General features: G+C 44.2%; 1 pseudogene; it reads right to left on the reverse strand.

Moving 5' to 3' along the window:
- LOC135057409 (alpha-2-macroglobulin-like protein 1) overlaps positions 1-22774 on the reverse strand; it is a 200749-nt pseudogene that overhangs the window by 137512 nt on the left and 40463 nt on the right.

The raw sequence follows: 22774 nt of genomic DNA on the forward strand, positions 1-22774 counted from the left end.
GGGAACCCTGCCATCCCGTGTGTCCCTTATCCCTGTGCAAACCCCAAGTGTCTGCAGGGACATAACATGGGCAGTGTTGTCCCCACACTTTATTTCCTAGTCAGTCCATGCTGTAAAATTCCCCTGGCATCCAGTACTGTAACATGGACAGATAGTTGTATTGTGCTATTTCTATATGAAACATCAGTACAGGGTGACTTTCGGACACATCAGACAGCTCCCACAATATAAAATAAAGGGCATGCAGTTGCCGGGAGTAACAGACACCAGGAAACACACTGAATAGTGAAGAGAATGTACAGTTGCTACATGTTTGATACTGGTCTTTTTGTATAACCAGCAAGTGTGCCAGTATCTGGACATTGCTGCTATCTGTTTCCAACGAGCAAGCAAAAATAAAGGATGAGGCTTGCAAAGGATGGCACACCCTGTGAGATCACAATCCTTGTACGGGTGCCCCTTTAATGGGTGTGGGCGCAAGCACGCACCCACCCATCCTGCCACCCCCATCTCACAAAACGCAGTCATAAGTTTTATTTACGCTGTGAGTCAACATGGATCACAATCAGTCGATAGTTAGGGTATGAATGGTCGACAATGTTAAGGTTGACACTAATTAGGTCGACCACTAATGGTCGACATTGACACGGTCGACATGTACAAATGGTCGACACATGAAAAGGTCAACACGTGGAAAGGTTGACACGTGAAAAGGTCGACATGGATGTTTGGACTGTTTTGGTGTAATTTTTTCCGTAACATGACCAGGAACCCCAATTAGTGTACCGCTCGCCATGCTGCGGGCAAGGTGCCTTGCTCTGCTACCACTGCACTCGGCACAGGTTACTGTTCCCAATCATAGTCCACGTGGAAGGTAAAGTATGAAAAAGTTAAAAATCTAATTTTTTTAAAAAAAAAAAGGCATTTCGACCTTTTCATGTGTCGACCTCCCATGTGTTGACCAGTTTCATGTGTCGACCATTCGTACATGTCGACCATGTCAATGTTGACCATTAGTGGTTGACCTAATGAGTGTCGACCTTAACACTGGAGCAGCAACTAACTACTGGTGCTATGACTGCTGCCAGGAAAAAGCGAACCTTTCCCAGAGACCCACTGGTGATGAGGATGAGTACACTCAGCACACCATAATGACATAACATTTTGACATCTGATCAGGTCTTAAAGAATTGCCCAACATTAGTGAAACCTCTGTATTGACTCAATCTGATACGGTTACCATCCATAGAATGGTGGAGGATTATTTTAATGACAGTGTACTAATGAGTATGTCAGGCATTCCCTTTGGCTACTGGAAGGAAAAAAAGGCAAGTTGTAGGCCCTTGTATAAACTAACTATGCGTTACTTAAGCTGCCCACCCTCCAGTGTGTACTCAGAAAGCGTTTTCAGCACAGCCAGGAACATTGTGAGTGATTGGCATAGGAGACTGCTTCCTCAAAATGTAGAAAAAAATTATAAAAATGAGCTACAAACTCAAAGAGCAAGTCCTTTCCCCCCAATTGTATCAAAGTACATTTACTTCTGTAATAGTGGGATTCAGCAGGGATGAGTTAATATTGAGTGATGATGATGTTATTACTGATGTGAATGAAGATGAGGATGATAATGACATATACCCACTGTAGAGAAGAGATCATTAATGAAACAATACTTACTGTAAGCCCATTAAGTCCATTAGTAGCTTGTTTTGTGCAAGCTCAAACAAACCAAGCCCTTCAGCCAAAAAAGCTGCAGTTCCTGTTGCTTAAGTGCTTGGTTTGTTAAACTGGGCATGTCCTTTTTAGTATCCAACATAAGGGTGGGTGGGAAGGCACAAGTACAATTCCATCATTCCTTTTCTGCCACTGCTGTGTGGCAATGTTTCACAGATGTACCGCTGCTTTGTCGCTTAGTAGCCAGCTTGCAGCAGCCTTGGGCTAATACTGCTGTGTGGCAATGTTTCACAGATGTACCGCTGCTTTGTCGCTTAGTAGCCAGCTTGCAGCAGCCTTGGGCTAATATTGATTAATACAATGTTATGAGCTGTGAGGTAGTCAACATTGACTGGAAATTGAGGTTATTGAGCTTAATAATACTGTAGCAATAACAACAGGACTACATTACATTATTTGTTTTTGTTAAATACAGATCTAAAACCAAAACACATGAGGGTGGTTTTGCAAAATTAGAACCAAAACATGAAATTAAAACATCTAAAGTATTTACCCTGCACAAAAAATATAACTGTATTTGCGGAATACATATGATGTATGGCAACATGGTTTGCTTTACTTACAAACATGAATCAAGCCCCATGTGTGCAGATCCAAATCAACAGTTGTTGGATTTGGATCTGTGTTTGCTGCATATGGGCTAATAAAAAAACGTATCTACCTCCTCTTCTGTGTTGCTGGTTTCTTGTCTCTAAACATATATGCAGATGTGTTCTTGTACATCATTGCTGCAGTCATGTCAAACAGCCCCTCTCCATGTGCAAGGACCATGACACACTGCTAGCATTGAACGTCTTTTTTGCTGAAAATGTGTCTTAGGCGCAATACGATGCAGCACGGATGCACCTGGAAACTGCTGATTACTTTGTATATTGTGTGTGACTGAGTCTCTGAATCTGTATATGAAGTGCTACAATGCAGCAGCTGCAGATTTTTTTTTTCACACCAAGTTTTGTTGTGCTCCATATACAGACTCCGTCACACACAATATACAAGTATTGCATATAAAATTAATCAGAAGAGTCCCATTGTGAATCCTAGCAGCAGTGTGTTACAACTAAGACACGTTTTCGGCATAGAAAGACCCCTGACACTAGCAGAATTGCACAGGAAATGGCAGATCACTCGCGCCAGGCATCTCATGCTGCATGGCGTATTGAGGCTGGATGTATGAGGATGCATCTGTATGTACATCCTTACTATGACAAATTATGACGTTGTGCACTGTACATGTCATTAAAACTTACAGCTTCACTGGAGATTTCCGCTTCTGGTCTCATGAACAGGACACCTTCATCCACCGCCCTGACTGAGCACAGAGACCCAGGATATGCATTTACATGCAAGGTAACGTTCGACCCTGGCGAAGCTTCATGCTTAGAAAAGTTCAGAGTCACCTGGAAATACATTGTCTCTATCAATAAATCAATACTTTAACCTACTGTTATTATTTATTGTTCCCCACATCTCTTAGATTGTAAGCTCATTGGACAGGGCCATTTTACCTTCTGCTTCATGTTATAATGAGACTGATTCTGAGTCACACAAAGAGTCTGTAGCTGCGGGCAGCTGCCAGATCCTGTTCTACCACTTTATGCTAATGTAAGCAGTGATGACGGGAGGGGGTGCTCTTTACTCGGGCCCAGGCCTGTTGGAAGGGCCAGGGGCGATTCCCGCTGTCCAACTCCCCATTGTAGGCAGAGGCACTAGGAGCGGGGAGGGAGAAGTGTTACCGCTGCAGAAGCAGCCTCTCTCCCCAGCCCAGCAGACAAGCTGCGGTGTGTTGTGTTGGGGAGAGAGGCAGCTGCTGCAGCAGTCATTCCTCTGTCTCCCTGCTTGCTGCGTGATGTGCGTGTGCAAACATAGAGCCACCCATGCCCATCTGCCTCCATGCCAGCATGTGTGACCGTTAATATTTTTAACATTTCATAAAGAGGGGGCTGTCCACACATCCCTGCATTGGACACCCCCCTCCCCATTACCTGGGCCCTACACTGCTGTCAGCACCCCTGAATGCAAGTATCCATTCAGCTAATGTGGGGGATCGTGCATGTCCAAGTGGTAATCAGTGCCACCCATTGATGTAACTCCACCCACTGCCTCCATCATTATTAGTGTCTGTACTAGCACCAGCCCTAGGCTGAGTATGACATAGCCATCACAATCAGGCATCCCTTCCATGTACACACAGGTCCGGTGCAAGGATGCTGTATGCAAAAACTCTCCATTACATTCCGTAAACAGCGATATGTGAGCCTCAGAATCAGCCTCTATATGTTATTTCTTTGTATCATTCTTCAAAATACAGAACTGTGTAATATGATGGAGCTTTATAAATAAAAGACAATAATTCAAGTATTCCGAGCAAAGCAAATCTGTTAAAACGCATACACACTAGTTGATACGCTCCATGAGTGATATCGCCAGTGTTTTACCTTGGACTGCCGGCAAACGATATAGGGGGTAATTCAGAGTTGATTGTAGCAGCAAATTTGTTAGCAGTTGGGCAAAACCATGTGCACTGCAGGGGGGGCAGATGTAACATTTGCAGAGAGAGTTAGATTTGGGTGGGTTATTTTGTTTCTGTGCAGGGTAAATATTGTCTGCTTTATTTTTACACTGCAATTTAGATTTCAGTTTGAACACACCCCACCCAAATCTAACTCTCTCTGCACATGTTATATCTGCCCCCCCCCCCCCCCTACAGTGCACATGGTTTTGCCCAACTGCTAACAAATGTGCTGCTGCGATGAACTCTGAATTAGGACCATAGTCCGTACACACAACGATATCGCTAACAATATCATTCAGTGATGTCATCCCGCCACCAGCCCGAATATGCAATTTTGGATGATATAGTCCAAACTGAGCTGCATGCACAGATGATGGCTATATCGTTAATGACCAGCGGGAGCGCACATTGTTAATGCATACCTCCCAACATGACCCTCTCCAGGAGGGACACAATGCTCTGCTCCTGTACTTCCCTCTTAATTTAGGATTGCCATCACCTGTGCTGAAACACCTTTCTTATCCATTAACCTGTACGAAACAGGTGCCGGCAATCATAAATTAAGAGAAAAGTCCAGAAGCAGAGCATTGTGTCCCTCCTGGAGAGGGTCTTGTTGGGAGGTATGTTAATGATATAGTGTGTACACACTAAACAATATTATAAATGATATCGCTCAGAGGGGGGAAAATGAGTGATATCGCTTTTAGTATCGCCTAGTGTGCATGTGCCTCACAGTGGCGTAACTAGAAGTTTTTCTCCCCCAAGCCAAAAAATTCTTCGGCCACACACCGTAATGCCTGTGACACATTATGCCACACACCGTAATGCCTGTGACACATGACAACAGGAATCGCAATGCCTGTTATACATTATGCTACACACTGCAATGCCCCTGATAGATTATATCACATACAATGCCTGTGACACATTATGACACACACTGCAATAACCCGGAGACATTATACCACATACCACAATGCCCGTGATATAGTATACAACACACAATAATGCCTGACACATACCGCAATGCCCGTTATACATTATGCCACACTGCAATGACCCTGAGACATTATACCACATACCACAATGCCCGTGATATAGTATACAACACACCGTAATGCCTGACACATTATGACACACACCGCAATGTCCGTGATACATTATGCCACACACTGCAATGACCCTGAGACATTATACCACATATCACAATGCCCGTGATATAGTATACCGTACACCGTAATGCCTGCGACACATACCGCAATGCCCGTTATATCCTATGCCACACTGCAATGCCCCTGAGACATTATACCACATACCACAATGCCCGTGATATAGTATGCCACACACCGTAATGCCTGTGACACATACCGCAATGCCCGTTATTCATTATTCCACACTGCAATGCCCCTGAGACATTATACCACATACCACAATGCCCGTGATATAGTATGCCACACACCGTAATGCCTGTGACACATTATGACACACACCGCAATGTCCGTGATACATTATGCCACACACCGTAATGCCCATTACACATTAAGTCCTACAGTAAGGCTTCTAATTACTTTTAAATTACCTGCTCTTTGCCAGAGGTTTCATGCTCTTGGTTCCATGCACGGTGCCAGGGGTTTTTATGCTCAGGGTGTCATGCTCGTTGCCAGGTGTTTCATGCACTGGGTGTCATGCTCGTTGCCAGGGGTTTCATGCACTGGGTGTCATGCTCGTTGCTAGGGGGTAGTGCTTGTTGCTAGGGCTGTGCTCCCAGTGCCACATATGTCCCCAGTGCCAGATATTCTCACACGGTGCCAGGTACTCACATGCCCCCAGTGCCAAATATAGCCCCCCCCCAGTGCCACATATGCCCCCAGGGCCAGATATTCCCCCACAGTGCCAGGTGCTCACGTGCCCCCAGTGCCAAATATAGCCCCCCCCATGTGCCAGGTACACATACAGTGCCATATATGCCCCCTAAGTACCCCCCCAGTGCCATATATGCCCCCTCAGTGCCATATATGCCCCCTCAGTGCCCCCCCAGTGCCATATATGCCCCCTCAGTGCCCCCCCAGTGCCATAGATGCCCCCTCAGTGCCCCCCCGTGCCATACATGCCCCCTCAGTGCCCCCCCAGTGCCATATATGCCCCCTCAGTGCCCCCCCAGTGCCATATATGTCCCCTCAGTGCCCCCCCCCCCCCCGCTGCTGTGAAGGAGGGACAAGGAGGGCACAGCGCGCGCCTCTCCCGTGTCCCTCCTGCATCTCCGCCGGGTCTAATAAAGGAAGTGCCAGTTCGTGAGCCAATCAGAGCTCATGAACGGCACTTTCTTTATTAGACCAGTCTGAGATGCAGGAGGGACACGGGAGAGGCGCGTGCTGTGCCCTCCGTGTCCCTCCTTACAGCAGGGAGGGAGAGGAGACAGCAGATTGACATGCGGACGCTCGTCCGCATGTCAATCTGCTCTAAATCAGTGGCGGCGCCCCTGCAGCCCCTCGCCCCCAAGCCACCGCGAGGGCTGCGGGGGCAGTAGTTACGCCACTGGTGCCTCACATGCCTAATGGGAAATTCACCACTGCCTGGAACCAGTTGCGAGTCTTGCCACTCTAATGTCTATGGCCCTCATTCCGAGTTGATCGCTCGCTAGATACTTTTAGCAGCCGTGCAAACGCATAGTAGCTGCACACGGGGGGAGTGTATTTTCGCTTTGCAAGTGTGCGAATGCGTGTGCAGCCGAGCGGGATGAAAGAGTTTTGTGCAGTTTCTGAGTAGCTCTGGACTTACTCAGCCCTTGTGATCACTTCAGTCTTTTTGGTCCTGGAATTGACATCAGAAACCCGCCATGCAAACGCTTGGACACGCCTGCGTTTTTCCAAACACTCCCTGAAAACGGTCAGTTGCCACCCACAAACGCCCTCTTACTGTCAATCTCCTTGCGATCGGCTGTGCGAATGGATTCTTTGTTAAATCCATTGCCCAGCAACGATCTGCTTTGTACCTGTGCGACGCGCCTGCGCATTGCAGAGCATACGCATGCGCATTAGTAACCTGATCAGTGCACTGTGAAAAACAGCAGCGAGCAATCAACTCAGAATGACCCCCTTTATTAATTGGCATTGACTGTTCTTGCCCAGAGAAGAGCTGGTCTGGACTTCTGATCAAGCTTTAAGAAAATAACAGTGCATACAGCTGAAGACAGGCAAGATACACATGTTGATATATTTACCTTGTTATTAAAGCATTTGGTGACTTGAAACTGTTCCGTGTCAGCTACTATTTTCCCATTACCGAGTAAAGCATAAACAAGAATGTTCGCTGTGGGAGCTATGTTAACGGTGACCATAAGAGGGAGCTCTACAGTGCCCATCGTCACTGGATATAAAAGATGGAAAATTATTAATATTGCAATTTACCAGATATGAGGGGAAATTACTGCAAAATGCCACACAAATAGAGCTTTGATGGGAAATAGGCCACTTAGGAGAGGTGCATACTTCCAGAAATGCTATCTTTAGGCTTTGCCTTTGCTGTTCTGCAGAATGTTGTCCAGTGCAATATATGTAAATTTAAAAGTCGCTATATTTCTAGTCTATGAACAAAACTCAGGGCTATATTAACAGTAGGGTGAATGAACTAAAGCCCCAGGCCTCCACTTAAAATAGGCCCTTTGTTATGACAGCAGGATTATGACCTGCTGCCCAGCTAGCCTGATCGTCGACCATAAAACATACATATTAAAAATTGTGTTACTTTAGGGTGAAATTGGTGCCAATAGTGTAGGGGTGTACACACCCACATGGCACTGGTTACAGCTACACATGGCACTGGCCACACCCACTAAAGCACTGGTCACAGGCCCTTGTGGCCTTTAATCCAATCCTGACAGAACTAGGGTGACAAGATGAGAGGGCAGAAAGTGAGAGGGAGGGATAGAAGTGAGGAGAACAGTACAAGAAAGGGAGCAAAAGGGAGAGTGAGGGATGTAGAGAAAAGGAAGGAGGGAAGAAGAATAGGATAATGGGAAGGAAGGAAGGGAGGCGAATAGGAGACAGAGGATGAAAGTGAGATGGAGGCATGGAGAGATGGAAGGGAAGGAGGGCAGAAGAGAATGATTGAGGGTGAGAAAGGAAGAGGGAGGGATGCAGAGATGGGAGGGAAGGAGAGGAGTAGGAGAAAGGGAGAGTGAGGTAGGCAGAGATGGGAGGGAAGGTGGGGAGAAGAGTAGGAGTGATGGAGAGTAAAGTATGGAGAGATGGGGGGGAAGGTGGGGAGAGTAGGCGAGAGGGAGAGAAAGGAATGAAGAGGTAAGAGGGAAGTCAGAGAAAAGAGTATGAATAAGGGAGAGGAAGGGATGGACAGATGGGAGGGAAGATGAGTAGGAGAGAGGGAGAGAAAGAAATGGAGAGTTGATAGGAATGGAAGAGAGAAGAATATGAGAAAGGGAGTGATGGAGAGATAGGTGGGAAAGGGGGAGAGTGAGGTAGGGAGAGGTGGAGAGAAGAGTAGGAGAGAGGGAGAGCAAGGTATGGAGGGATGGTAGGTAAGGAGGAGAGAAAAACGAGAGAGAGAGAGAGAGGTGGAGAGTTGGAAGGGAAGGAGGGGAGAAGAGTAGGAGAGATTATGTGAAATTGAGAGGGAGAGAGAAAAAGGGGAGGTGGAGAGGGAGTAAAGTAAGAGAGAGAGGAAGAAAGTAGGAGGCAGATAGACTTTTTTTTATATCCGTTAGTTAATCTGACCGTGTTTTTACTAATTTCTCCATGTCCTCTGGCCATACCCTTATGCATACTGATAGCCAAGGGGGTGGCAGAGGGATGGGTGTATGAGTTACAGTATCAGGGCCTGGGATTGCAAAACATTTACAGGGAGGCAAAACTTCCAGCATACAGTAGTAATGTCCCTATGTACCGGTATCCACAATTTATTTCATGGCCCTGTTGATTCTTTTCTAGTCTCTAGATTTCAGTTTGATAGTGTCCTTAATTCTGATTTAGCACAAGTGTTTGGAATGCACTCTTTTCACATCAGATCTGTTGCTGAGGTTTTCGAGCGGGTTTGGTAGCACTGCTATTCACAATCTGGAAAGGCAGACCTCTGACAGGTACAGATTGTACAGTATGTATGTATGTATGTATGTATGTATGTATGTATGTCCTTCCTTAGAGTACTTGGTATGCACTCTTGTGTTAGCCGGCGAGGACCTTTACTGTGGAATTTGTTTTTAATACTGTTTTCCCTGGTTAGGTACTACTCTTCCCTGTTTTGATAGGTGGTATTCAGGTAAGCCCAATATCCTGGTGTGTTTCTCTTACAGGGTGGTCTTCAGTATGCCGAATGTCGGGATCCCGGCGCACAGTATACCGGCGCCGGGATCCCGACACCCGGCATACCAACATCTATTCTCCTTCGTGGGGGTCCAGGACCCCCCTGGAGGGAGAATAAAATAGCGTGGCGCGCGTAGAGTAATACAGTGGAAAAAAGTACCAGCCAATCAGCTCCTAACTGCCATGTTACATGCTGTGTTTGAAAAATGACAGGTACTGTAGGATTTGATTTGTTGGTACTGTTACAGGCTGTGTTTGAAGAATGACAGAAGCCGATGGTGGATACTTTATCTCTCTCCACTTTGTCACTCTCCAAAGCTTAGTATATTTCCCCCTTTGAACTTAATGGAATGGAATGGTATACTTTAAGGGCGTAGTTCATTGGGTCGACGCTAACTAGGTCGACAGTCAATAGGTCAACCACTATTGGTCGACAGTGAGTAGGTTGACACCTGAAATAGGTCGCCATGCTTCGGGCAAGTTTACTATTCCCAATTGTAATCCACGTGAATCGTAAAGTAAGAAAACGTTTCAAAAATGAAAAATTTTCAAAAACTTGTGTCAACATTTTCATGTTTGGACCTTTGCCATGTTGACCTACTGATCCTGTTGACTTAAAGACCATGTCGTCCTAATTGTGGTCAACCTAAAGACCAGATACCATACATTAAGTGTATTTTATGGAATTGTGTTTGTGATTTTTGTAGTCAAAAGTAAGACTTACCAGAGTTTCTTTTAATGCTGATTTTCATCTGTCCATTAAACACAAGGTCCCCCTTTGCCACAACCTAAAAAAAAATAATTGTTATTTCATAACAAAATAATGGGAAAGAGAAAAATTATTTAAAGGGAATTCTTGGGCATCATTGGGGTATGAGGCACTTTCTGCCTCATACCTCATTATTGTCCCATATTTCATGTTTAATTGATAAGCTGCATTACCATGGCATGGCATTCTCTGTACAGTCCTCACATATCCTCACATGTCTTTTCATTCTATGCAATAGATAGCACCTTTCCTTGTGTACATATGCCTATTTCCCTATAGATTGTAAGCTTGCGAGCAGGGCCTTCCTACCTCTATGACTGTTATCACCCAGTTTGTTATTGTTATTTCAAATTGTAAAGCGCAACGGAATTTGCTGCGCTATATAAGAAACTGTTAATAAATAAATAATAAATAAATGCAGATGATGGGTCTATTTGGACATCAAAGTTTCTCTCTTTCATGCATAATGGAAAGGTCAGGTGCAATAACTTTTTTTTACCACATAATATAGATCTAGATGGTCCTCATCAGTTACTAGCTCGCTGCCTCGGATGATGTACTCAATCTCAAGCTGGTGCACTCTGTCACATGAAAGGGTTTCAGCAAGTGGCTGGATCTTTATAAAGCTGTTGGTAGTAGTGCCAAATGGTTGCAGGATTTGATGTGCATCAACAAAGTAGGGATTCAGCTGTCCATAAGTCCGTACTGGCTTGTTCTTCTTATATGAAGCCTAAATATGTTTACAAGTTAATTTATTTTATCATATATCAGTTAACATTTATCAATAATCAGAAACCTACAACTGTGTTAGCATGGCATTATAATAAATTACTTTGTAACACATCACACAAATACAGAATAATTCAGGGCTGTAATGAGTTGGATTTATATCTGTCTCATGCCTCATACTGATGAAAACAAGTTCCTGCTGCTAGTTACTATATAATTATAATATTTATATTCAAACCATTAGTGAGAATGCATCATTTAGCCAGAATACCCGCATTTAGCCCTGCACACTAAACCTCTACTGTTATATTTATATGCAGTAGCACACTATAGTCCAAACAGCTCAATACAGCACCATGTGTCAATGTACAGTATAGCTAATACAGTATATTTCCATACCCCCAACTTTACTCTCATGGACTTGGGACCCTTGCGCGCCTCGGTTGGAGGGGCATGGCCTCAGAATTGAGGGCATGGTCTCATCTGCATTTTTTTGGGGGGTCCCACACTCCTTGAGCAGCTGGACAGCCCCCTACTCACCTCCCTGCGCTGTTTAGATGCTGTGTGCATGGCATCTAAACAGCAGTGGTGATCAAAGGCTACACTAACCTTCTCCCCGCCAACGGGACACTGTGGGAGGTATATATTTGGGAGGTATATATTCCCACAGCCTGAAAACACCAATTCTATGCCTCTGTAGTATATGGAGGTATAGGAGGCAATGGGGAAGATGTATAAAACCTTCTAAAGAGTGGAAAAGTGGACAAGTGAAGTTTCCCATAGCAACCAATCATTTTCTAGGTTGCATTTATCATATACATTCTATAAAATGATAGGTAGAAGATGATTAGTTGTCATGGGCGACATCTTCTCAACTCTTTGCACTGCTCCTACCTGTCACTTTAAAATTACAGGAAATTATTAGTTAATACTGTACTTAATCTCTTTCCACTTTATTTCCCTCCAAGCATTGATGAATATGCCCCTTAGTGTGTAAAGCTAGAATTAGTGCAGATTTTGCAAAATAAATTTGATGGCTATTCCTCAAAAACGGCCATGTTTGAGGGCCTATCTGCACATTTTGACTATGCCCAGAATATATCTAGGGGATGACCTCCATTTTCATTTGTAAAATCTTCCAGCGTAGATTTCAATAGTGGTGCTAAATTTCAAGTTTTACCAAGGTTCGGAATAATGATGTGCTAGCCTATAGTAGTCTAGAGAATACTGGAGATGGATCTTCCAGAGAGTGAACCTCCAATTCCTTCCCTGCCGGTCCCCACTGACACATGCACAGCTTGATGGTCATACATGCACAGTACACCAGCCTATTCCATACCCAGATTGAAAGTGATGGCGGTAAGCTTTTGTTTTGAAGCTTGTCCTGCCAAATGCACCTCTATATGGTAATTATAAGAAGACATTGGGATTTATTTTGACAGCGGAACCTTACTTTCAGCTTTGGGCCTAAAAACATACATATTTGTCTTGTCAATGTTTTCTGTTATCTATCCTATTGTAGAAGTCAACAAATAGGCTAAGAAAATGTCCAAGCTATAGAGGAACCCTCCTTTTCATTTTGATAGCTCAAGTGCATAAGGAGATCTTACTCACCGATAGGAATACTGTGTGTCTGTTCCAGGGATTGGTATCCAAAGTGATACATGCTTTCCCATTCTCATCTGTCTCGTACACATGCTCCTTAGTTACACCGTCATACTTCTCTGTCAGATACAGTGTTTGTGATTTCATTGTGGACCCATCAGCGCTTACTAACTTCATCTATGAAGTCATACATAAATTACATCACTCAGATATTTAATCACATGTGTAACAGAACTGATTAATTAATTAATAAAATCACAGTAATTAATTATTAAATTACTATCACAGGTTGATAATGGAAGAGTAGGGTGAGAAGTCCAGATGCATTTTGTGATTTTCTCAGAGGTACGCGTTTCATCACAATCACGTGACTTTCTCAAAGGTAAGTCACATGATTGTATCGAAACCCATCAGGAATCTGTCCCCTACTCTTCCATTATTCATCTGGGACACCATCAGTGTTCAATGACCCTCCCAGCTTCTGACCTCAGCGTGGTCTTGCATTAGTGCCTGCGGATACTTAGCTACTCAACCGCCAGGCACTTGTTAGAAACTCCCTTTATGCAAAATGGAACTCCAAGTCACAGATCGTAGCAGAAAACAGGTAGGTTTATTTTATGGTGGTGAAGCATGCAGGAGAACAAGAATGATGTCAGGCACAGCAGACTGAAAGAAATATTTACAGGGTCTCACAGAAACATGAAAAACTTAACTTGGTAGTGCAAGTAAACTGGAATCCAAACATAAACTTAGGAACACCGGAGACCGCGCTTTGCAGCCTAGACTTGGTAGGTAACAGAGGGCTGGAACACAAGAAACCAAGACTGGCAGGCTTGTCTGGAAAACTGACATTTAAACAGGAACACAGGATACCAAGACTGGCAGGTTTGACAGGATAAGAACATTAATGATCCAGCAATGCATGCTGGATCTTTGGCCAATAATATAGTACAGGCAACGGGTGTAACAAGCTGGAATAGAACCCTAATTAATACACCTGACCACAAAAGAGAACAAAACCCAGGGTATGGTGACCCCTAGTGGTAAAATACATATTATCAGAAAATACACAGCAAATAATATAACAGCGCCTTGTGCATTACATTGATTGCAGCACCAGATTAATTTTATGCCCCTGCGATTCTGCTACAGATGTCTGGGGTGCTGTGCCATTGAGACAGCTGAGTATAATATCATATATATACCATATCAGGAGCCGTGTGAGTAAGGACGCCACAGTATAAGGTGATATAAAACAGTGGAATATTTAAATACAGAAAAGGTTTCTCAAGCTATCACCTTGTGCACAGGTGTAAAATTGCATTGCCTGAGACTTTGTTCCTATTCACTGACTCAGATTGCTTTTGTCCCACGTGCAGAATATTAATATTATATACATTTTAGTCTATACACAAGCAAAAGCCAGATTGTCAGACACCTATACTGATTAGTTTCCAGTAAATTACTATTAACAGATACAGTTGATACTTCTAAGCAAGAGACTTATTTATTGCACTTTTTAGCTATATTAATGTTATATTGTATCACTGATTGATGCAGACATTCTAATTTTATATCTGGAATTTGTTTTAAATTTGCGTGGTTTATTGATGTCCAACAAATTGGTGCTACTGTATTTTTAACCGGCACCATTGTCCTTTTGTGATCCATTTAGCGCAGTTAGCTATTTTGTATTCTCTTAAAAATATGTTGGTATGTTAATGTAATGGGCCTTACACACATGGTGATGTGCCGCAGAGGTGCCCGATGGCCGATACGGCCGACGGGTGACCCAGCAGCAGTGGGGAGGTGACGGGGGGAAGTGAAGTTTCTTCACTCTCCCCATCACCCGGCTCCATAGCAGTGCAAGCTAATATGGACGAGATTGTACATATTGACCTGCATGTTTAAACGAGCCGACACCAACGATGAACGAGCGCGGGGCCGCGCATCGTTCATCGTTGGTGCCTACACAAGATTGTTCATATCTTTCAGTGAAATCTTTAAGTGTGTAGGGCCCTTTAGCCAGTTCTTCTCTAAACTTCTTCTGAGATTCTAATGTGCATATTATTTCAACCTTAGACATTAGGTAGCGTCCACTAATAATGGTCATATAATCAGTTAAAAATAGAAAAATTAAAAATTATTATCATATAGTGGCACACTGAGAAAAACTCTTCACAAAATCTAAATGTCTATTAACTATTAGATATAAAGTATATTAAAGTGAAGATTGCTGGGAATAACTAAGGCTATCTCCATTTATCTACTATCTGTAGATAGGTTTGCTACACATATTGTCCTGCTCTGCCTGTATCGTGAGTGCCGCATCTTCTGGAATTTATTATATATATATATATATATATATATATATATATATTATATATATATATATATATATATAAAAAAGGAGATCAAATAAGGCGGCACTCAGGAGACCAAATAGATGTGAAACAAGCGAGTGCTTTATCAACGTTTCGGGGCACTGAACCCCGTCTTCACGACACACACAGTGTGTCCTGAAGACGGGGTTCAGTGCCCCGAAACGTTGATAAAGCACTCGCTTGTTTCACATCTATTTGGTCTCCTGAGTGCCGCCTTATTTGATCTCCTTGTATGTACGGACTACCAGCCCGGAGAGAGGGCACCGGAGCATATTTACTTTCTGCTGTATACATTTGTGAGTGCCGGACCAGTTCCTCATATATATATATATATATATATACAAGCAGAGGGTCGCTCCATAGTGCATAAAAGTTTATTTGACACAACAGTCAGAGTCACACCAAGTTGTTTAAAACTCATACCAAGACAAAGAACACTGTGGACTGATTACCACAAGGTTTTTCATATTCACTGCTCAAAAAAATAAAGGGAACACTTAAACAACACAATGTAACTCCAAGTCAATCGCACTTCTGTGAAATCAAACTGTCCACTTATGAAGCAACACTGATTGACAATCAATTTCACATGCTGTTGTGCAAATGGAATAAACAACAGGTGGCAATTATAGGCAATTAGCAAAATACCCCCAATAAAGGAGTTGTTCTACAGGTGGTGACCACAGACCACTTCTCAGCTCCTATGCTTCCTGGCTGATGTTTTGGTCACTTTTGAAAGCTGGCGGTGCTTTCACTCTAGTGGTAGCATGAGACGGAGTCTACAACCCACACAAGTGGCTCAGGTAGTGCAGCTCATCCAGGATGGCACATCAATGCGAGCTGTGGCAAGAAGGTTTGCTGTGTCTGTCAGCGTAGTGTCCAGAGCATGGAGACGCTACCAGGAGACAGGCCAGTACATCAGGAGACGTGGAGGCGGCTGTAAGAGGGCAACAATCTAGCAGCAGGACCGCTACCTCCGCCTTTGTGCAAGGAGGAACAGGAGAAGCACTGCCAGAGCCCTGCAAAATGACCTCCAGCAAGCCACAAATGTGCATGTGTCTACTCAAATGATCAGAAACAGAATCCATGAGGGTGGTATGAGGGCCCGACGTCCACAGGTGGGGGTTGTGCTTACAGCCCAACACCGTGCAGGACGTTTGGCATTTGCCAGAGGACACCAAGATTGGCAAATTCGCCACTGGCGCCCTGTGCTCTTCACAGATGAAAGCAGGTTCTCACTGAGCACATGTGACAGACGTGACAGAGTCTGGAGACGCCAAGGAGAACGTTCTGCTGCCTGCAACATCCTCCACCATGACTGGTTTGGCAGGGGTCAGTAATGGTGTGAGGTGGCATTTCTTTGCGGGGGCCGCACAGCCCTCCATGTGCTCGCCAGAGGTAGCTTGACTGCCATTAGGTACCGAGATGAGATCCTCAGACCCCTTGTGAGACCATATGCTGGTGGGTTGGCCCTGGGTTCCTCCTAATGCAAGACAATGCTAGACCTCATGTGGCTGGAGTGTGTCAGCAGTTCCTGCAAAATGAAGGCATTGATGCTATGGACTGGCCCGCCTGTTTCCCAGACCTGAATCCAATTGAGCACATCTGGGACATCATGTCTCGCTCCATCCACCGACGCCACGTTGCACCACAGACTGTCCAGGAGTTGGCGGATGCTTTAGTCCAGGTCTGGGAGGAGATCCCTCAGGAGACCATCTGCCACCTCATCAGGAGCATGCCCAGGAGTTGTAGGGAGGTCATACAGGCACGTGGAGGCAACACACACTACTGAGCCTCATTTTGACTTGTTTTAAGGACATTACATCAAAGTTGGATCAGCCTGTAGTGTGTTTTTCCACTTTAATTTTGAGTGTGACTCCAAATCCAGACCTCCATGGGTTAATAAATTTGATTTCCATTGATAATTTTTGTGTGATTTTGTTGTCAGCACATTCAACTATGTAAAGAACAAAGTATTTAATAAGAATATTTCATTCATTCAGATCTAGGATGTGTTATTTTAGTGTTCCCTTTATTTTTTTGAGCAGTGTATTACCCTGGATATCACCTGCTCCCATCTGAAACACAGCGGCTTCCACCCCACACGCTGCCTGCTGACCATGGTGTGCCGGAACCAGGAGGATGCAGAGATGAACAGGGGAATCCATGAGCGTAGGATGCGAGCGTCACCAGGCCACGCCCTAACACGTTTCATCAACAGACTTCGTCGGAGGTCTGGTGAAGAAATGCGTTAGGGCGTGGCCTGGTGACGCTCGCATCCTACGCTCACGGATTCCCCTGTTCGTCTCTGCATCCTCCCCCAAAACCGCATTTTAATGTATGTCAGGTGACTTTAATGTGTGATGACGCTATAGTTTTGCTCATGGTCTAATCATTAAGATTAGAGACAATGGGCAGATGTATTAGCCTGGAGAAGGCATAAGGAAGTGATAAACCAGTGATATGTGCAAGGTGATAAAGGCACCAGCCAATCAGACCATACTGTTAATTTACATATTGGAGCTGCTTGGCTGGTTCCTTTATCACCTTGCACATATCACTGATTTATCACTTCCTTATGCCTTCTCCAAGTGCTGCTTTCACATCGCAAAACCTGCTTTTGAAACGGTTCTTTAAACGGTTCTTAAAACGGGTCTGAACAGTTAAACCCCCTTCACATCGCATGTTGTAACCAGTATATTACCATTTCATTACCGTTTTGGTACCTTTCACACTGAACCTGTTTCGCCCATAGAAAACAGAGGTTGTCATTATAAATGGACTTTTCTGGCCCACACATTATTAATAATGATTAATTAATTAATTATTAATAATTTGGATAGTCTTACGATGGAACCCAGCAGCTTGAAGCATTTTAACCATGTTTTTATATATGAGTGCATCCTTGACTGTCCCAGTTATTTGTCTGCAGATTTCCTCATCCCCTCTGATTCTTAGCAGCTCCCTCACCTCTTCATCACTCCAAGTTGCCATTGTATAATATATTTGCAGTAAGAAAACGCTTCTAAACCCACTCTCATGTGCCTCATGTGTTTTTCCTCCAGCTTCCTGCTTCTGCCTGGTGACATCACACATGGAGACAGTCTATCACCTTCTGTGGCTTGGAAATACCGTTTCTGAGCCTTTCACACTGCACAGTGAAACGGTTCTGAACCGGGTAGGACCCTGCTTTTTAACCGTTTCAAAATACCAGTATTTTGAAAACGGTAAATTCAAGGTGGCCCTTTCACACCGCAGCTAGAACCGTCTAGGAAGGCTGAAAAATCGGCAATTTACCGGGTTAAAGCTGCGATGTGAAAGGGGTACAAGTTAATACATCTGCCCCAGTATTTTATAGCTGTCTAACCTTTGTTTTATATTTCAGTCCTGGCTTATAAAAGGAATCTGATACTTCCAATTCTTCAAAGGTCACTTTGGCAATCATTGCTGAAATATGGCAACTGCTGGTTGCATTCATTTGAACTCCTGCAAAGAAACATAAATTACTTAACTCTTTCAATGCCACTGAATACAAAACCATGAATGTTTTGAAGTAAATATTATTGCCTCTTTAAATCCAGCTTTCGAAATCTGCAGACGATGTGACAGCTTTGCAAAACGCTGCTTACTAGATTTATCCATGTCATGTGCTTAAGAATTTTAAGCATATTGCAGCGTAATCAGTAATGCAAAGTACATATAAAAATAAAAATAAATGTTTTTGTACAATTAAGTTAAAAGAGTTTTTGTGCTGTCTTTATTTTAGAGGTTTACATATTTGAGAAAGACCTATTATTCCAATATGGCACATTGCACTGTGGGCCTTATTCAGGTTTGTTAGCAAACTAAGTAAGCACACTAATGGGCAAAACCATGCTGCACTGCAGGTGGGGCAGATGTAACATGTGCAGAGAGATTTAGATTTGGGTGGGGTGTGTTGAAACTGAAATCTAAATTGCAGTGTAAAAATTAAGCAGCCAGTATTTACCCTGCACAGAAACAATATAACCCACCCAAATCTAACTCTCTAAACATGTTATATCTGCCCCACCCGCAGTGCACATGGGCCCTCATTCCGAGTTGTTCGCTTGCAAGCTGCTTTTAGCAGCTTTGCACACGCTAAGCCGCCGCCTACTGGGAGTGAATCTTAGCTTATCAAAATTGCGAACGAAAGATTAGCAAAATAGCGAATAAACACTTCTTAGCAGTTTCTGAGTAGCTCCACACTTACTCGGCATCAGTTCAGTGCTTGTCGTTCCTGGTTTGACGTCACAAACACACCCAGCGTTCGCCCAGACACTCCCCCGTTTCTCCAGCCACTCCCGCGTTTTTCCCAGAAACGGTAGCGTTTTTTCGCACACACCCATAAAACGGCCTGTTTCCGCCCAGAAACACCCACTTCCTGTCAATCACATTACGATCACCAGAACGAAGAAAAAACCTTGTAATGCCGTGAGTAAAATACCTAACTGCATAGCAAATTTACTTGGCGCAGTCGCACTGCGGGCATTGCGCATGCGCATTAGCGACTAATCGCTCCGTTGCGAGAAAAAAATACCGAGCGAACAACTCGGAATGACCCCCATGGTATTGCCCATTAGTGTGCTTTTTTGGTTTGCTAACAAATCCAAATAACCCCCAGTGTACAATCTTGGTACCAGGATCAGGGAATCTCAATAGAAGAAAATGTTACAGTAAATGTAAACTTTATATTTTAGTGATCATTTAGACAACAAGAAAGAAATGAATATGATCTTTATTTTTTTTTACAACTGCTCAATGGCTCCGTAATTCTACCTGTTCCGTCTTCTACAAGCGAAGCCTCAGAATCAAAGTTTAATTGATAGTCATACGACTGTAAATGAAATGGCTCAGTTTCTATTTCCACTTCAAGGCAGCCATTCTTGTCAGTCTGTAATAAGAATAGAATTGTATAAAAATTATAATACATCACCAGTAGATACTCTGCAACACACTAAGGGCCTGGATCATAGTTGTACGAAATGCAGATAATTATACAATTGAGCGATTATCCGCCGCCTGCACCTGTGTCACAATCGTACTACACACGCACCCAGGTACTTTAGCGATGGCGCTCACAGAGAGGATTTATTCGCTAAGTGATTGACAGTTGGGGACTATTTGTGGGAAATAACGAGGATTAGCGGCAAAAATACAGGCGTGTTACAGTCGTTTTCAACCTACATCTGTGATCTCACACGCATAAAGCATACCGCCAGCGTCTGTGTTTCCGTGGTCATTCCGCGCAAACATCCAGTTACTCAGGGAATCAGTTAACAAAGGATCTGTGACTGTCTCTGTGTATGTCTATGCGGATACTGAGATTGTTAGGCTGCCGGTGGGCACCTCAATCAACTTCTTGGCGGCGGTGGCATATCTTTGCACATTGGCTGCGTACGGAATCACAGCTGTGATTACATTAGCGTACAGCTATGACTCAGGCCCAGTTACTGGAATATAGAAGATTCCACGTGACCATCTCAGGATGTCATACAGAAAGAGAAAATGAATGTTATTCATTATTTTTATGAGGCTGGAAATTGACATGACTTTGTAGAGGTTCATATACCAGCCATTTCCATTACTAAGTGAAGGCTAGATAACAGAAAGCTCTTCACTCTACAGTGACATGTAAAAACGAAATTGTGTGATTCTGGACAAGAAATTGATATGACTTCGTAGAGGTTCATTTACCAGCCATTTCCAATAGCAACAGAGACTATCTCTCCTCAGATCGACAAGGGATTTATGTCTGTGGAGTTGGAGATGATTGGTCTAAACTTTCAACTAACAAGTATAATTTACAGTCCAGCAGTGGCATCACTAGGTGGGTACAAATGGTGTGGGCCACACCCGGGTGTCACAAAAATGTTGGCTCCTCTGCAGTGGCAGGAGCTGGGTACAGTAGTGTCACTTTCTCTGCAGCACTCGTTTCCTGTCACAGAGAAGGAGCCGACAGTGCAAGCACTCATCTCCCGGGATGCTGGGCATGCCCCCAGAGTAATGTAATCGGTATTCCTCATGAGGCCACATCTCCTTTATGTTAGGCCATGACCCCTTTTTGTGCGCAAAATATAGAGAGGGGGAGGGGGCATCGAGTGCACACAGTGCCGTTTCTTGCGGCAGGCGAGCCGTGCAATCGCACGGGGTGCCCACCGCGGCACTTCTGCTGCTCATTGCTTCCCCCCTCCTCCCTCTTCCAGAGTACCCAACTCGGGGGACGGAGTTTCGCAGTATGACGCAGTTGCATCGTGATGTCACAACGCAATCGTGTCATTCCGCGAAACTCTGCCCCCAGAGCTGGGTACTCGGGAGGAGGGGGAGCCAAACTACAGCAGGAAGGGCCGGCGCGACGAGGGAGAGGTGGGCCGAAGAACGGGAAGAACCTCTTCAAATGTAAGTTTCTCTCTCTCTCTCTCTCTCTCTCTCTCGCTCTCTCACTCTCTCTCTCTCTCTCTCTCTCCTCCCCACTCCTCCTCCTCTGCCACCTGCCTAATGTGTAAAATGGGGATACTTGCCTGCCTAATATATAAAATGGGGACTCTTTCTTTCCGTATTGTGGAAAATGGGGACACTTGCCTGCCTAATGTATAAAATGGGGACTCTTGCCTGCCGTATTGTGTAAAATGAGGACTATTGCCTGCCGTATTGTGTAAAATGGGGACTCTTGCCTGCCGTATTGTGTAAAATGGGGACTCTTGCCTGCCGTAATGTGTACAATGTGGACACTTGCCTGCCGTAATATGTAAACTGGGGACACTTGCCTGCCATAATGTGTAAAATGGGGACACTTGCCTGCCGTAATGTATAAAATGAAGACTCTTTCCTGCTGTAATGTGTAAAATGGGGATACTTGCCTGCCTAATGTATAAAATGGGGACTCTTGCCTGCCGTATTGTGTAAAATGGGGACTCTTGCCTGCCGTATTGTGTAAAATGGGAACTCTTTTCTGCCATATTGTGTAAAATGGGGACACTTGCCTGCCTGATGTATAAAATGGGGACTCTTGCCTGCCGTATTGTGTAAAATGGGGACTCTTGCCTGCCGTAATGTGTAAAATGGGGACTCTTGCCTGCCGTATTGTGTAAAATGGGGATACTTGCCTGCTGTATTGTGTAAAATGGGGACTCTTCCCTGCCGTATTGTGTAAAATGGGGACTCCTGCCTGCCGTAATGTGTAAAATGGGGACACTTGCCTGCCCTAATGTGTAAACTGGGGAAACTTGCCTGCCATAATGTGTAAAATGGGGACACTTGCCTGCCGTAATATATAAAATGGTGACTCTTTCCTGCCATAATGTGTAAAATGGGGATACTTGCCTACCTATTGTATAAAATGGGGACTCTTGCCTGCCGTATTTTGTAAAATGTGGATACTTGCCTGCTGTATTGTGTAAAATGGGGACACTTGCCTGCGTAATGTATAAAATAGGGACTCTTGCCTGCCGTATTGTGTAAAATGGGGACTCTTGCCTGCCGTATTGTGTAAAATGGGGACTCTTGCCTGCCATATTGTGTAAAATGGGGACACTTGCCTGCCTAATGTATAAAATGGGGACTCTTGCCTGCCGTAATGTGTAAAATGGGGACTCTTGCCTGCCGTATTGTGTAAAATGGGGACACTTGCCTGTCTAATGTATAAAATTGGGACTCTTGCCTGCCGTATTGTGTAAAATGGGGACTCTTGCCTGCCTAATGTATAAAA

The sequence above is a fragment of the Pseudophryne corroboree genome, chromosome 3, assembly GCF_028390025.1.
Source record: "Pseudophryne corroboree isolate aPseCor3 chromosome 3, aPseCor3.hap2, whole genome shotgun sequence".
Lineage (NCBI taxonomy): Eukaryota > Metazoa > Chordata > Amphibia > Anura > Myobatrachidae > Pseudophryne > Pseudophryne corroboree.